Raw genomic sequence first — 16,378 nt, forward strand, 5'->3', positions numbered from 1 at the left:
TTCTTGGGAACTGTGTGCTGCCTGCAAAGATTCTTGGGAACTGTGTGCTGCCTTCAAAGATTCTTGGGAGCTGTGTGCTGCCTTCAAAGATTCTTGGGAGCTGTGTGCTGCCTTCAAAGACTCTTGGGAGCTGTGTTTGCCTTCAAATTTTGTTTTTACGCAATCAACCAGAGTGTTGCCTCTGGCTGCCTCCATGCACTCTAGCTATGTTGATCACATGGACCTTTAACAAATTTTTCTCTCTCAATAGGATGCAACACTAGCTATATACAGTACTGTACTGTATAGTTTTGTCAACAGTCTCAAGGGCAGTAGTGTTCTCCAAGTGTTAGATAAAGTCATCATCTTCACATGTGTAATACAATATACATAGAACATGTACTGTATCTAATAAAACTTATTTTTCGTAAACTATTTTCGTCACAAGAGCATCTTATAGTTTCTGGGTCACCGTGATTCCAACTGTGGATTAAACTACAATAAAACGTAAGACACTCACTGTCTTACGATGTTATTGAATAAAACTCAGCGCCTCCGTTAGAAAACTACTTTTAAGAAATTGGAAAAGTTTTCTGCACTGGACATAACATGAGGGTCAAGTTTATTATATTGGTGCTTTATTCATCTCAGTGGCTGTACAGTAATATAGTGTTTGTAAGTGCCTGCCTCCAGCTGAACTCTCATTCAAAACATTTATATATTTTGTGAAGCATAAACATGTGTGGAGGAGACATGAGGCCTACTGTAAGATCTTGGACCCGACACAGAGCGTTCCATGCATGGTGTTCTGTGTAGACAAGGTTCCCCCACCGCCTGTGTCTCTTCCGCCCCTTGGAGGAATGTGGCTGGTGAATGGTAACTAAGTGAGGGGTTCCGATACATAGGTGATTATGGGCCTTCCACTCCCCCACGCCCATAAGTGAAGATGTAACGTGATAACACAATTCTGGCATTGACCGTAAGCTTTGGGCCTGCTCATTAACTAACACATTTACCATTGTCTATTTACTTTGCTCTCTGCAGCTTTGTTCTCGTAAATTGAATTGTTGTAGATGAGGCAATGTGGCCAAGTTGTTATTAACTGTTTGGTTAAGGATGATGGTTTGTTATTAACTGTTGGGTTAAGGGTGATGGTTTGTTATTAACTGTTGGGTTAAGGGTGATGGTTTGTTATTAACTGTTGGGTTAAGGATGATGGTTTGTTATTAACTGTTGGGTTAAGGATGATGGTTTGTTATTAACTGTTGGGTTAAGGATGATGGTTTGTTATTAACTGTTGGGTTAAGGGGTGATGGTTTGTTATTAACTGTTGGGTTAAGGGTGATGGTTTGTTATTAACTGTTGGGTTAAGGTTAGGGTGATGGTTTGTTATTAACTGTTGGGTTAAGGGTGATGGTTTGTTGTTAACTGTTGGGTTAAGGATGATGGTTTGTTGTGCTGTTGGGTTAAGGATGATGGTTTGTTATTAACTGTTGGGTTATGGGTGATGGTTGTTATTAAATGTTGGGTTGGGGTGATGGTTTTGTTATTAACTGTTGGGTTAGGGTGATGGTTTGTTATTAACTGTTGGGTTAAGGATGATGGTTTGTTATTAACTGTTGGGTTAAGGATGATGGTTTGTTATTAACTGTTGGGTTAGGGTGATGGTTTGTTATTAAATGTTGGGTTAAGGTGATGGTTTGTTATTAACTGTTGGGTTAAGGATGATGGTTTGTTATTAACTGTTGGGTTAAGGATGATGGTTTGTTATTAACTGTTGGGTTAAGGATGATGGTTTGTTATTAACTGTTGGGTTAAGGGTGATGGTTTGTTATTAACTGTTGGGTTAAGGATGATGGTTTGTTATTAAATGTTGGGTTAAGGGTGATGGTTTGTTATTAACTGTTGGGTTAAGGATGATGGTTTGTTATTAACTGTTGGGTTAAGGGTGATGGTTTGTTATTAAATGTTGGGTTAAGGATGATGGTTTGTTATTAACTGTTGGGTTAAGGATGATGGTTTGTTATTAACTGTTGGGTTAAGGGTGATGGTTTGTTATTAAATGTTGGGTTAAGGGTGATGGTTTGTTATTAACTGTTGGGTTAAGGGTGATGGGTTGTTATTAACTGTTGGGTTAAGGGTGATGGTTTGTTAGGGAATTCAACTTAATCGTTTATGTAATTTAATCACTTCGAAGAGATGGCTTATTTCTCTTCTGGTTATATTATGGGTCGTCTGCCCAACATAAAAACACTGATGTTAAGACTCCGGCTCAAGCAACACCTAATACCCAGTGAATGGACGCACCCAACACACTAAACAGACCCTATACACCATACCCACCCTCCACACTAAACAGACCCTATACACCATACCCATCCCTCCACACTAAACAGACCCTATACACCATACCCATCCTCCACACAAAACAGACCCTATACACCATACCCATCCCTCCACACTAAACAGACCCTACACCACCCATCCCTCCACTCTAAACAGACCCTATACACCATACCCATCCCTCCACACTAAACAGACCCTATACACCATACCCATCCCTCCACACACTAAACAGACCCTATACACCATACCCATCCCTCCACACTAAAACAGACCCTATACACCATACCCACCCCTCCACACTAAACAGACCCTATACACCATACCCACCCCTCCACACTAAACAGACCCTATACACCATACCCACCTCCACACTAAACAGACCCTATACCCATTCCTCCACACTAAACAGAACCAATACACCATACCCATCCCTCCACACTAAACAGACCCTATACACCATACCCATCCCTCCACACTAAACAGACCCTATACACCATACCCACCCTCCACACTAAACAGACCCTATACACCATACCCACCCTCCACACTAAACAGACCCTATACACCATACCCATTCCCTCCACATAAACAGAACCAATACATACCCATCCCTCCACACTAAACAGACCCTATACACCATACCCACCCCTCCACACTAAACAGACCCTATACACATACCCATCCCTCCACACTAAACAGACCCATACACCATACCCATCCCTCCACACTAAACAGACCCTATACACCATACCCACCCTCCACACCAAACAGACCCAACACACCATACCCACCTCCACACTAAACAGACCCTATACACCATACCCACCCCTCCACACTAAACAGACCCTATACACCATACCCATCCCTCCACACTAAACAGACCCTATACACCATACCCATCCCTCCACACTAAACAGACCCAATACACCATACCCATCCTTCCACACTAAACACACAACAGCAGTCCTATATCTGCACCTGGGCGGCCTGACACAAACTAGGTGGTACGCCACATCAAGCCGCTCTGAGTTGAGGTGTTCTCATCCCACCACACCTTCACTCAGACTCTGACGGTATAAGAGCTATATGTTAACGATTGGGTCTTGCCCGAGGTTCTGTTATTCCTAAGTTAATCAGAGAATTATTCTTAACTACCTTCTCAAAAAACTGTGCGACGATGCGCTCATTACTCCGTGCAACGAATACCCTAAGATGAGAGATTCAAAACTCTTCCTCTCCAACTAACTGGTGTTCCATCTTCGGCATAAGCTCTGTACCTTCATCTGTCACCAAACAACTCTAATACTTGCCTTCTGCTTCCTTTTCCACTGGCCGGGGTTGTGGGTTCAAGCTGTGGCGGTGTGAGTCTTGTACGTCGGTCATGATGCTGGGTCCTCAGGCTGCTGTGTTAAGCCTTTTATACTCACCTCCATCCACCCACTGAGCCTTCCACTGAGCCTTCCACTGAGCCTTCTTCACTCGGGCTGTACAGTATGTCAGTGAGTAAACATTGGTGGGAAAACATATCTGGTTAAAACTGGGCTCACAAGCTATCAATAGGAAACTCACAGGTGTTACTTTCAGAAAACATGTAACAAATTTTGTAAGGCGAGAGCAGTTTTAAGCAAGTGTACAATACAGTATCTAATAGAAGGTACAATAACCTGTCTTAGAGTATTATATCATTTTTAAAGAACTGTTTTATGACTTAAGGAAAGTGTTTGTTTTTTATTACACAAATACCCTGTAAAGACCGCTCATTGGTTAAGGCAATCTGGTATCACATTTATTTATTTATTTTTATTTGATCCTAAAACTTATGGGTGAAAAATTTCCGCTGAAATACACGAACTCTACTTGTTATATACAAGTGGTAAACATGAAAGAGTATTGCGTCATTGTCCGCCATGTTAAGTCTTGCAAGTACTGTATACAGTACAGTAATTGGTGTTGTAAATATAAAATTAAATCAGTGATTAAATATATAATTAGAGTCAACCTTACCCGAGTGTGGAAACTTGTGCCATCTCATTTTGTTTAACTCGTGTGCGACAGTTGTACAACAGGAATATATTAGTGCAGTATTTTCTCGATTTAACGGACTAATTCGAGCCACCCCTTTACTTTAAATCGAAATTTCCGTTATTTTCGCTCGATTTAGTGAACTAGTTCGCTTTATCGAGCGTGATTCCATTAAATTTCGCGCCAAATGCTCTACTTGGCACGTGGGCATTGTTTACAGCAGCCCAGCCTGTGTTTGCCGCCCTCGCGTGTGTTGTTACCTCTCGGTCAGCTGTGCTGAGCCATCATGCTGAAAGTCTCTCAGAAAGGAAGTGGTGTGGGGAAGAAAGTCAAAAGAGTGCAGCTATCAACTGTAAAAAGTTTAGAAATAATAGAACAAATTTAAAAAAAACACTGACCCCCTAGTTTAAAGTAAGCCATCAATAAGTTTGTATGTACATACCGTGTGTCTGAGGTGTCTCTGTAGGTGTGAGCGTATTAACAGAATTAATCTTAATTTAGTGAACCAGTTCACTAAATTGAGTGAAAATAATGAAAAAAAAATCCTTCCACTAAATCGAGAGTTTGTTATATCGGATTCCGTTAGATCGAAACTACTGTGTAGAGTCTATTTGTTGTGTTCTGGTGGCCAAGGGGTTATAGAACTAGCCTTGGCTTTGAAGGTTCCAGGATCGAGTCTTGGTGGGCGACCGAGAGACACCACACATGACCCAGCTGTAAGTGTGGACCGGAGCGGCCTACTATACTGTAAACCACAGTGCTCATGGATTAAGGCGGTGGCTCACTGGGAACTTTCCTCCAAACACGGTCCACCGGCCAGCAAAACAAGAGACGTTTGCGTCACACAGGGATGTTTTGTTGGCGGGTCTGCCCAACACAACGAAAACAACTACAAAGCGTCTAGGCGAGGTTCACCATGGATCCCGTTACTACAGTTGAGGCCTTGCAGGATTGTGCTATAGTTCATCAATTGCGAAATAAAGTAAAGCGTCTGCAAAGGGTAAATAAAATACAATGGGTGTGTTGTGAAGTTTGTTTAAAAGTGGCTGCGGCTGGCTGGTTAAAGAAGACCCTGAATAATGATTTAATAATACTAATGTCATGGTTCTGGGTAGCTCGGTGGTGGTAGGAGTGGATTATATTATATAAAGATAATAATATGTCTTTTTCTTATTTCTTACCGTAGAGTTCGATACCTTCACACTGGTTACTTACAGGAGATTATGGTGTATCTACGTAGAAGTTCACTCCACCACTCGACATTCCATGATTTATACTTGATAAATGATGATTTAATGAATTCCATTAATTTCCAACATCTATCTCAGTTATTGGTTATACTTTGTCATAACCAATCAGTCATTACCTTTAGTAAGAGAGGATCACAGATACGGGCAGATAATTGCACTTACATTTATTTGTCAAGCTTCCATACAATGATTTACAATTTGCATGGATATACGAGTCACTCACGTTCATGCTGTAATTGAATTAATCTTCTAAAAGAGGGAATTATTCAACTTGGGGACACATGTGATTACTCTACTATGGGTGTGACTTAACAGAGCCTTAATTCTTCAAGTGATACATTTATTGTCAGCCTGGATTGCTTTTGTTGCAACCAGGCTTCCGCACAAGAACTTCTTTCCACGGCCATAACAACAAAAAGTACTCTTGGGTTACCACACATAGTCTCGCGTCACTGACAGTCACTGTAGACGGGTGTCGTGCAGGAGAACTCTGTAAGCGTGAATTAATTAACCATTTACTGTAGGTTTGATAGACCAGCCTGGATTGCTCGTGTTGCAACCAGGCATCCACACGTGATATTTCCACGGGGATAACAACCTAGGTTAACACACTTAGTCTCGTGTCGATCACGGGAGTGGCGGTGGAGGACTGTGTGTGGTGTGGTGCCCCGCTTCCTTCAGGAGGGAGGAGGTGGGCGTCTTGACTAACCCATGGCCACGGGGATACTACTTTAAAATGAGGTTTTTGGGTGTGAGTCAATGAACAGTACAACACTGTCTTACTGGCCCCCCCCTAAAGGCTGGCTAACATACACTAATGGAAACTATATGTCCCAGTTATGCCTCGCTGGGTGTCTTATCTCTAGTAAAACAAACTTTGGAATTGGTTGCGTGGGTAAGCCTAACGCAACCCATGACAACTAAAGAAGTTTTAAAGTGACGAATGAATACAATTATGTTACTGTTTATGTGTTATAATTATTATTGTTTCATGTATAGGACCTGCTCTAAGTTTTCCCGATACTATATGTACTGTACTGTATATACATGACTCTTTTGGGTGTTATGTTGGCAGCCCAGAAGACATTATGCTCACCATTCTGTTGCTTCCTCCCCATTGTGTTAAGGCTTTACTTGAGTGTGATCAAATACCGTAGTGGTAGTCTTGAGAGCCACCAACATGATGCATTAGTTCACTTCCAGACCAGTTTATTCTAAGTGTCAGATGCGGTGAAGTAAAACATTCCTTAAGCCAGAGGGTGGATGATGTAAACATGATCTTGGTGTTGAAGGAGACGCCAAGGAGGGGAGGCTGATGCGTGTGTTGGGATGAGACTTATAGCGGTAAGTTATCAAATTTATTTTCGTGTAGCGGCGTTCCTCATGGTCTGGATGATGGGAAAAAAGTAGTTTGGTATCGGCCAGTCAGTCCCCGACAGGATCTGATAGTCATTGCGGGATTGTTTATTGGATTTACAGGTTACAGACCGGTTATATACTGAGCCTTGTTCCAGGTAACCGGCCACCAGAAATGAAAAAGTGGTATAGGTGTTGTCTTTTGCGTTCTATCAGTACAGTTCCTGATGTTACACGTACATACTGGCTGGAACAGACGTGACCTTATTGGGTGACGGACGTTTCGACAATATATCTTATCATCAGACCTAAAACATAAACAACAGCATCGACAAAATGAATATGACGAACATGATGAATGAAATACATCACTAAGTGACTTGAGTCAGCAGTCTTAGAGGAGCGGCTGTACACTACACGACCTTCAACCGTGCGAGGCCTAGTGGTGCACTGAGCCATAATGTAACACATGCAATGTAAACCTCACCTAACTAAAGCTAAGTTTGGGTTAGCTTTGCTAAAGTTAAATTAAGGCTGGTAGCTTTATGCGTGCTCTCATTCATCAATGTTCTAAACACAGGCTCTCTAGCACTGGCACTCTGGCTTTTCGGCTCTCCGGCTATCTGGCTCTCCAGTGCTCTGGCTCTCCGGCTATCTGGTAGTGCTTTATGCGTGCTCTCATTCATCAATGTTCTAAACACAGGCTCTCTAGCACTGGCACTCTGGCTTTTCGGCTCTCCGGCTATCTGGCTCTCCAGTGCTCTGGCTCTCCGGCTATCTGGCTCTCCAGTGCTCTGGATCTCTGTCTCTCCGGCTATCTGGCTCTCCAGTGCTCTGTCTCTCCGGCTATCTGGCTCTCCAGTGCTCTGGCTCTCCGGCTATCTGGCTCTCCAGTGCTCTGGATCTCTGGCTCTCCGGCTATCTGGTTCTTCTGCTCTCTGTCTCTCCGACTTTCTGGCTCTCCTGCTCTCTGGCTCTAAAAAAAAAGAAACACAATGAGGGTCAGACTGGGGGATTGTAGGAACATTGTGTAAATACATATTATCGCGGAGTACACGTATCCTGGTGGAGTTGTTTACACACACCTGAGTTTCAGTGCTCACCTCCCACCACCACCATGTCTATAAATCTGTTGATAATATATAAACTTAACTCAGGATGCCACTATTATGCATTTTAACCTTTGACTATCTCTGTAAATGGATTAAATAAAGGAAAGGTTAGGTAAATTTTAGGTTAGGTTAGGTAAAGGTTAGGTTAGGTTAGGTGGTTAGTATACAGGACTAACCCGAGGTCGAGTTGTGTTTATTACTGTTTATTTTCTTACTTTATTTTCATCACAGTTCTGATATGGTAATCATTTCTTGTGCAAATTGTTTTGTTTTGTAGATAATTAGGCGCCTAGGCTCGCACTAATTTGTCCTCCCAGTGGTAATAAGGCCACGCTCTGCTGTGGTGAGTCTCCCAGGGCTCACGGCTGTTTCATTTTCAGCATGACGTGTGAAGGTTGTCGCCTGTCTTATATGGACGTAATTTGCTAATTTAGGGGTAAAGACAACGAGACCCTTCAATTGTTCAACGACCACGGTAGTGTTCCTTTAAATAGAGACGGTCCACACTGCGGGAATCCCTGTGTCTCAGGCCGGAGAGAAATTTGTTCATCACTTCCTCAACGCTCGACTTTTCCCGCCATCACAACAAATCACTCCGCCGTCCCGTCTCAGCTGATTTCTCCTCTTGTGATAGGTTGATGATTTTGTGAACTGAGCGACGATTGGCCAACTAGCTCATGCTCTGCCATCTACCTTTGGACAAGAGAACTGAATTGACAGGGTAAACATAGGAGTTACGGACTGCTTACGGACGCGTAATTCAATTTTGAGAATGAGAAATTTACAGGACTGTAAGGAGTCCGTAAGTTACGGTACCGTATCTCTGCTACTGTACGTAACTGATGAGGTGTTTTGAGAATGCGGCCCCTAGGGGGTGCTGGTGGTAGAGTGGTACCGCTCTTACCTTCGCAAGCGAGATGTCTCGGGTTCGATTCCCGGGCCGGTGGAAGTTGTTTGGACATACTTCCTAGCCCCCATTAGTCCCTGTTCACCTAGCAGTAAAGTAGATACCTGGTGTAAATCGAAAGTTGCGAATTCGTATTCAGGGACAAGTTGTTGGAGCTTCCAATAACTTGATGACCTAAAGCATTGACTCTTCAGGCTTCTATGCCCTTGACTCTTCAGGCTTCTACGCCCTTAACTCATGAGACATAAAGGCAAGCATGAACTTAGCATGCTTCCCTGTTGGGCACTGTAAACGCTTCTGTGCTTCACCTTACACAAGGATGTAGGGGAGTGCCCAATAAAAAAAATGCGGCCCCTGTACTGTATGTGTCTTTTACACGGTAGAGGTTACTTGGCGGGACCCTTGGAGAATTTGAAACCTTCATTCTGGTATTACATAGTCAGGGCTGACTGGCTGGCTGGCTGCTCAACAAAGTGCATTCTTTTAGGAGTAATTTTGAAGGCTTTGACTTTCCAGAATATTTAATTATTAGTTTATGAAAGAAAAAATTCAGGAGTGAGGAGAGTTGGTGTGATGAAACATGGTTCTACATTATGTACACATTATATGAGGACAACACACTATACACAGCTGCACGAGTATTGTGTTTCATATATCACATACAGTACAGCACACCTTGTCCTTGACGCAGTCCCAGAAAATGAAGTCCATAAGCGTGGTGTCCGGGAGACGAGGGAGCCACAGAATGGGGTCACCACGCCCGACCCAACCAGTAGGGAAGTGTTTATGAGGAAATCACTCACTTGTAAGCCCCAGTGTGGCGGTGCACCACATGGGGCTGCGTATCTTCCAGCTGAGGTACACCATAACATTTAAGCATGTAACTGACAGAGTTCACAGTGTTCTCATGGAAAATAAAATGGTCCAATCACACGGGCGCCATTGTACTGTTATAATTCACGCTGGTCGCAGTCCTGCCAAATAGCGACTGTTTTTGTGTTTGTTCTGTGTGTTTCCCCGGCTCTACATATCAGATCGCCTGTATAAGCATCAGGCTGTGTGTACAGGATATTTATTGAACATGTTCCCTGGATAATTTATCTTTTGTTCCACAGTGATGACCAGTAAAGAGTTGCTTCCTCGTGGACTGACATTTATACTCGACAATAACTTTTATACACACTAGCCGAGCCTAAGTTGAACAACACCTTCCCGGCTACCCTGCACCCCGTGGCTACCCTGCACCCCGTGGCTACCCTGCACCCCGTGGCTACCCTGCACCCCGTGGTTTATACTCGACAATAACTTTTATACACACTAGCCGAGCCTAAGTTGAACAACACCTTCCCGGCTACCCTGCACCCCGTGGCTACCCTGCACCCCGTGGCTACCCTGCACCCCGTGGCTACCCTGCCCGTGGCTGCACCACTTTACGTGACTACCCTGCACCGTGGCTACCCACGCCCCCGTGACTACCCTGCACCCCGTGGCTGCCCTGCCCGTGGCTACCCTGCACCCGTGGCTACCCTGCACCCGTGGCTTCCCTGCACCCCGTGAGCTACCCTGCACCCCGTGGCTACCCACTGCACCCCGTGACTCACCTGCACCCCCAGCTACCCTGCCCGTGTTCTGCCCTGCACCCGTGTCCCTGCCCATTAGCTGCCCTGCCCGTGGCTCTGCCACCCCTGCACCCGTGGCTACCCTGCACCCCGTGGCTACCCTGCACCCGTGACTACCCTGCACCGTGGCTGCCCTGCCCGTGACTGCCCTGCCCGTGGCTGCCCTGCCCGTGTTCACCCTGCCCGTGTTGCCCTGCCCCGGCTACACCTGCACCCCCCGGCTACCCTGCCCGTGACTCACCCTGCACCCGTGTTTCTCCCTGCCCCGTGGCTACCCTGCACAGTGTTTTACCCTGCACCCCCATTGCCCTGCCCCGGCTGCCACTAACCCCCCAAGCTGCCCTGCCCCCGGCTGCCCTGCCCCCCATTGCCTGCCCGTGGCTGCCCTGCACCCCCCGGCTGCCTGCACCCCCGGCTGCCCTGCCCCCCCATTACCCTGCCCCGTGGCTGCCTGCACCCCCGGCTACCCTGCACCCCGGCTGCCCTGCCCGTGTTTCACCCTGCCCGTGGCTGCCCTGCCCCTGCCCCCAGCTGCCCTCTTGACCCCTGCCCCCATTTCCTGCCCGTGACTGCCTGCTGCCCTGCCCGTGACTGCCTGCTTGACTGCCCTGCGCCCCCAGCTGCCTGCCCCCCATTGCCCTGCACCCGTGGCTACCTGCCCGTGGCTACCTGCACCCCGGCTGCCCTGCCCCGACTGCCTGCCCCGGCTGCCCACCACCCGTGGCTGCCTGCCCCCCGACTGCCCTGCTGACACCCTGCCCGTGGCTACCCTGCCCGTGTTGCCCTGCCCCGACTGCCCTGCCCCCGGCTGCCCTGCTTCCTGCCCCCGACTGCCCTGCTTAAGTGTTTCACCCTGTGCCGTGACTGCCCTGCCCGTGTTTCCTGCCCACAGTGACTGCCCTGCCCCCGACTGCTTATCTTGACTGCCCTGCTTTGTTTCCTACTTGACTCTCCTGCGCCCCGTGTTTCCTACTTCATTGCCCTACTTGGCTGCCCTGCCCGTGGCTGCCCTGCACCCCCGGCTGCCCTGCAACCCCGGCTGCCTGCCCCGTGACTACCCCTACTTTGACTGCCACCACCCCGGCTGCCCTGCCCCAGCTACCTGCACCCCGTGGCTACCCTCACCCCCGCTCACCTGCACCCCGGCTGCCACCCCAGCCTCACCCAGCTACCTGCACCCCGCTGGCTACCTACCCCCTGCCCGTAGCTACCTGCACCCCAGCTACCCCTGCCCCAGCTACCCTGCACCCCCAGCTACCTAATGACAGTGTGTATGACAGACACGTGTGTTTCTCTACTGTACCAGGCTACAGTGTGTCTCTGAGCGGATACATCTCCTCCATTGAGACACGTGTTATGTTTCTCTACCCGTACCAGGCTACAGTGTGTCTCTGAGCGGATACATCTCCTCCATTGAGACACGTGTTATGTTTCTCTACCCGTACCAGGCTACAGTGTGTCTCTGAGCGGATACATCTCCTCCATTGAGACACGTGTTATGTTTCTCTACCCGTACCAGGCTACAGTGTGTCTCTGAGCGGATACATCTCCTCCATTGAGACACGTGTTATGTTTCTCTACCCGTACCAGGCTACAGTGTGTCTCTGAGCGGATACATCTCCTCCATTGAGACACGTGTTATGTTTCTCTGTCCACCTCTTCCTCCACCTCGCCAGCCCTAATACAGAACCCAAGGTCGCCAACCTTTTGAAGCTGACATTCCAGGAGCCTACGGCTGACGCCCGCCACGTGTAGGGCTCCGGTGTCAGTCTTTAGAAGCTGACATTCCAGGAGCCTACGGCTGACGCCCGCCACGTGTAGGGCTCCGGTGTCAGTCTTTAGAAGCTGACATTCCAGGAGCCTACGGCTGACGCCCGCCACGTGTAGGGCTCCGGTGTCAGTCTTTAGAAGCTGACATTCCAGGAGCCCACGGCTGACGCCCGCCACGTGTAGGGCTCCGGTGTCAGTCTTTAGAAGCTGACATTCCAGGAGCCTACGGCTGACGCCCGCCACGTGGAGGGCTCCGGTGTCAGTCTTTAGAAGCTGACATTCCAGGAGCCCACGGCTGACGCCCGCCACGTGTAGGGCTCCGGTGTCAGTCTTTAGAAGCTGACATTCCAGGAGCCCACGGCTGACGCCCGCCACGTGTAGGGCTCCGGTGTCAGTCTTTAGAAGCTGACATTCCAGGAGCCCACGGCTGACGCCCGCCACGTGTAGGGCTCCGGTGTCAGTCTTTAGAAGCTGACATTCCAGGAGCCCATGGCTGACGCTCAATAGCTGTGCATATGTGTTGGCGTTATCCTCCAGGAACGTATGTTGTGTACACTGTGTGCCCTCTGGTGCGTGTGTACACTGTGTCCTCTGGTGCGTGTGTACACTGTGTGCCCTCTGGTGCGTGTGTACACTGTGTCCTCTGGTGCGTATGTACACTGTGTCCTCCTCTGGTGCGTGTACACTGTGTGCCCCTTCAGGTAATAAGTGTACACTGTGTCCTCCTCCTCTGGTGCGTGTGTACACTGTGTGCCCTGTGCGTATGTAAACTGTGTCTCCTCTGGTGCGTGTGTGCACTGTGTCCTCCCCTTCTGTGCGTGTGTACACTGTGTGCCCTCTTGCATGTGTACACTGTGTGTCCTCCCTCTGGTGCGTGTGTACACTGTGTCCCTGGTGCATGCGTACACTGTGTGCCCCTCTGGTGCATGTGTGTACACTGTGTCCTCTGGTGCATGTGTACACTGTGTGTCTGGTGCATGTGCACATTGTGTGCTCCTCTGCATGCACACTGTGTGTCCCTCTCTCTCTTGGCATGTACACTGTGTGTCCTTGGTGCGTGTGTGTACACTGTGTGTGCCCTCTGGTGCGTGTGTGTGCACCTGTGTGTCCCTCTGGTGCGTGTGTACACTGTGTGTCCCTCCCCTCTGGTGCGTGTACACTGTGGGCAGTTCTCTGCGCGTGTGCACACCAGTCCCTCCTCCTGGTGCGTGCACACTGTGTGTCTCTTGGTGCGTGTGTACACACCGTGTCCCCCTCCCTCTGGTGCGTGTGTACACTGTGTGCCCTCTGTGCGTATGCACACTGTGTCCTCCTCTAAAAGTGTGTGGCACACTGTGTGCCCTCTGGTGCGTATGTAAACTGTGTCCCTCCTCTGGCGTGTGCACACTGTGCCCTCCTCTGGTGCGCGTGTGCACACTGTGTGCTTGTGCATGTGTACACTGTGTGTCCTCCTCTGGTGCGTGTGTACACTGTGTCGTCCTCTGGTGCATGTGTATACTGTGTGTCCTCTGGTGCATGTGTACACTGTGTGTCCTCTGGTGCATGTGTACACTGTGTGTCTGGTGCATGTGTACACTGTGTGCCCTCTGCATGTGTACACTGTGTGTCCTCTGGTGCATGTGTACACTGTGTCCTCTGGTGCATGTGTACACTGTGTGTCTGGTGCATGTGTACACTGTGTGCCCTCTGCATGTGTACACTGTGTGTCCTCTGGTGCATGTGTACACTGTGTGTCTTCTGGTGCATGTTGTTACGCCGTCTCTTAATTTACTTAAATATCCAGGTTCTAGGCGTAACCAAACAAAAAAAGTGAAGTAAATTAAAAGGGAATAACAATAAATAAAGTAAACCTTTAAGAATTTAATTAATTAAATATTAACACAACAAAGTGATTCACCATCGAAACTTTTAAGACACAAATGATACTAAACATCGAAACATCAAAAGAATAAAAATAAAGCATTGGATTACGTTAACACTACATAAGCATATAAAAAGTAACACTGAAATTAACTAACGTGAAACAACACTGAATTACTTAAATGTATCTAAGCAAATACTGATGGACATAAATAGAGACATAAATAGGTACTCACATAGATATACCACATTGGTGGCGACAGGAACAACACAAATAAATTAAGTATAAGTAACAGGTGACGAGTGTCACTCAAAGGATGTGGACTGTATGACAAGAGGACTGAACTAACTCAAGTCAGTTGGTGGGTCCTATATATAAGGCCAATTCCCGCCAAAAACCCGCCGGTGGGTCGTTCAACGATGCAGATAGTCGTTAGAGAACAAAGAATGCTTGTTACAATACTAAATGAAGAAATAAGATGGGCTTGAACAAATAATAACAGGTAAAACCTTAACAGCACAGGGTAAGGTGACTAGATTATATAATAGTAAATATAACACATCATTACAGGAATAATATGGAACAACATGGAAGCATGTTATAAAAAATAATAGAAAAATACGACACGGTCTTAACAATGTGTACACTGTGTGTCCTCTGGTGCATGTGTACACTGTGTGTCCTCTGGTGCATGTGTACACTGTGTGTCCTCTGGTGCATGTGTACACTGTGTGTCCTCTGGTGCATGTGTACACTGTGTGTCCTCTGGTGCATGTGTACACTGTGTGTCCTCTGGTGCATGTGTATGCTGTGTGTCCTCTGGTGCATGTGTACACTGTGTGTCCTCTGGTGCATGTGTACACTGTGTGTCCTCTGGTGCGTGTGTATGCTGTGTGTCCTCTGGTGCGTGTGTGTACACTGTGTCCTGGTGCATGTGTAACACCGTGTGTCCCTCTGGTGTGTGTGTGCACACTGTGTCCTCTGGTGCATGTGCATGTTGTGTCCTCTGGTGCGTGTGTGCACTGTGTGTCCCTCTGGTGCATGTGCACTGTGTGTCCTTCTGGTGCGTGTGGCACTGTGTGTCCTCTGGCATGTGCATGTTGTGTGTCCCTGGTGCGTGTGGGCACACTGTGTGTCCTCTGGTGCGTGTGTACACCAGTGTCCCTCTGGTGCATGTGCATGTTGTGTGTCCTCTCTGGTGCGTGTGTACACTGTGTGTCCCTGGTGTATGTGCACACTGTGTGTCCTCTGGTGCGTGTGTATGGCTGTGTGTCCTCTGCATGTACACTGTGTGTCCTGGTGCATGTGCACACCGTGTGTCCTTCTGGCATGTGTACACCGTGTGTCCTCTGGTGCGTGTGGCACACCGTGTGTCCTCTGGTGCGGTGTGTACACTGTGTGTCCCTCTGGTGCGTGTGTACACTGTGTGTCCCTTTGGTGTGTGTGTGCACACCTGTGTGTGTCCCTCTGGTGCATGTGCACACTGGGGTGTGTGTCCTCTGGTGCATGTGCACACTGTGTGTCCTCTGAGTGTGTGTGCACACCGGTGGGTCCCTGGTGCGTGTGTGTACACTGTGTGTCCTCTGGTGGTGCGTGTGTACACTGTGTGTCCTCTGGTGCGTGTGTACACTGTGTGTCCTCTGGTGCGTGTGTACACTGTGTGTCCTCTGGTGCGTGTGTACACTGTGTGTCCTCTGGTGCGTGTGTACACTGTGTGTCCTCTGGTGCGTGTGTACACTGTGTGTCCTCTGGTGCGTGTGTACACTGTGTGTCCTCTGGTGCGTGTGTACACTGTGTGTCCTCTGGTGCGTGTGTACACTGTGTGTCCTCTGGTGCGTGTGTACACTGTGTTACGGCCACTACATAATAACCTTCATCTTTCAGCAGTGCTCCAACTCCCATTAATGAGACTCACGTTCTGATATAACACCTTTGGTTAACAGACCAGAATCATGTAAACCATCCTTTGCTGCTTGTGGCTGATAGTTGAAGATGATATTTAATATAATTACATTGTGAGAATACAGCCAAGGAAACTGTGCAAGTTGAGTCAGGACTGAGAAATACTAATTTATAATAGTTAACACCTATTATATTTAGAGTGTTATTGTGAGCACATGACCCACAGTACAGTGTTGACAAGTGAAAACCAACAC

At 47.7% G+C, this 16,378-nt stretch overlaps 1 protein-coding gene across 1 annotated transcript in view; it reads left to right on the forward strand.

The window, feature by feature from the left end:
- Nucleotides 1-16,378, forward strand: part of LOC121857304 — a 48,764-nt gene that overhangs the window by 23,296 nt on the left and 9,090 nt on the right. The window lies entirely within an intron of this gene.

The sequence above is a fragment of the Homarus americanus genome, unplaced genomic scaffold (genome assembly GCF_018991925.1).
Source record: "Homarus americanus isolate GMGI-L3 unplaced genomic scaffold, GMGI_Hamer_2.0 scaffold20465, whole genome shotgun sequence".
In the NCBI taxonomy this organism is placed as follows: Eukaryota; Metazoa; Arthropoda; class Malacostraca; order Decapoda; family Nephropidae; genus Homarus; species Homarus americanus.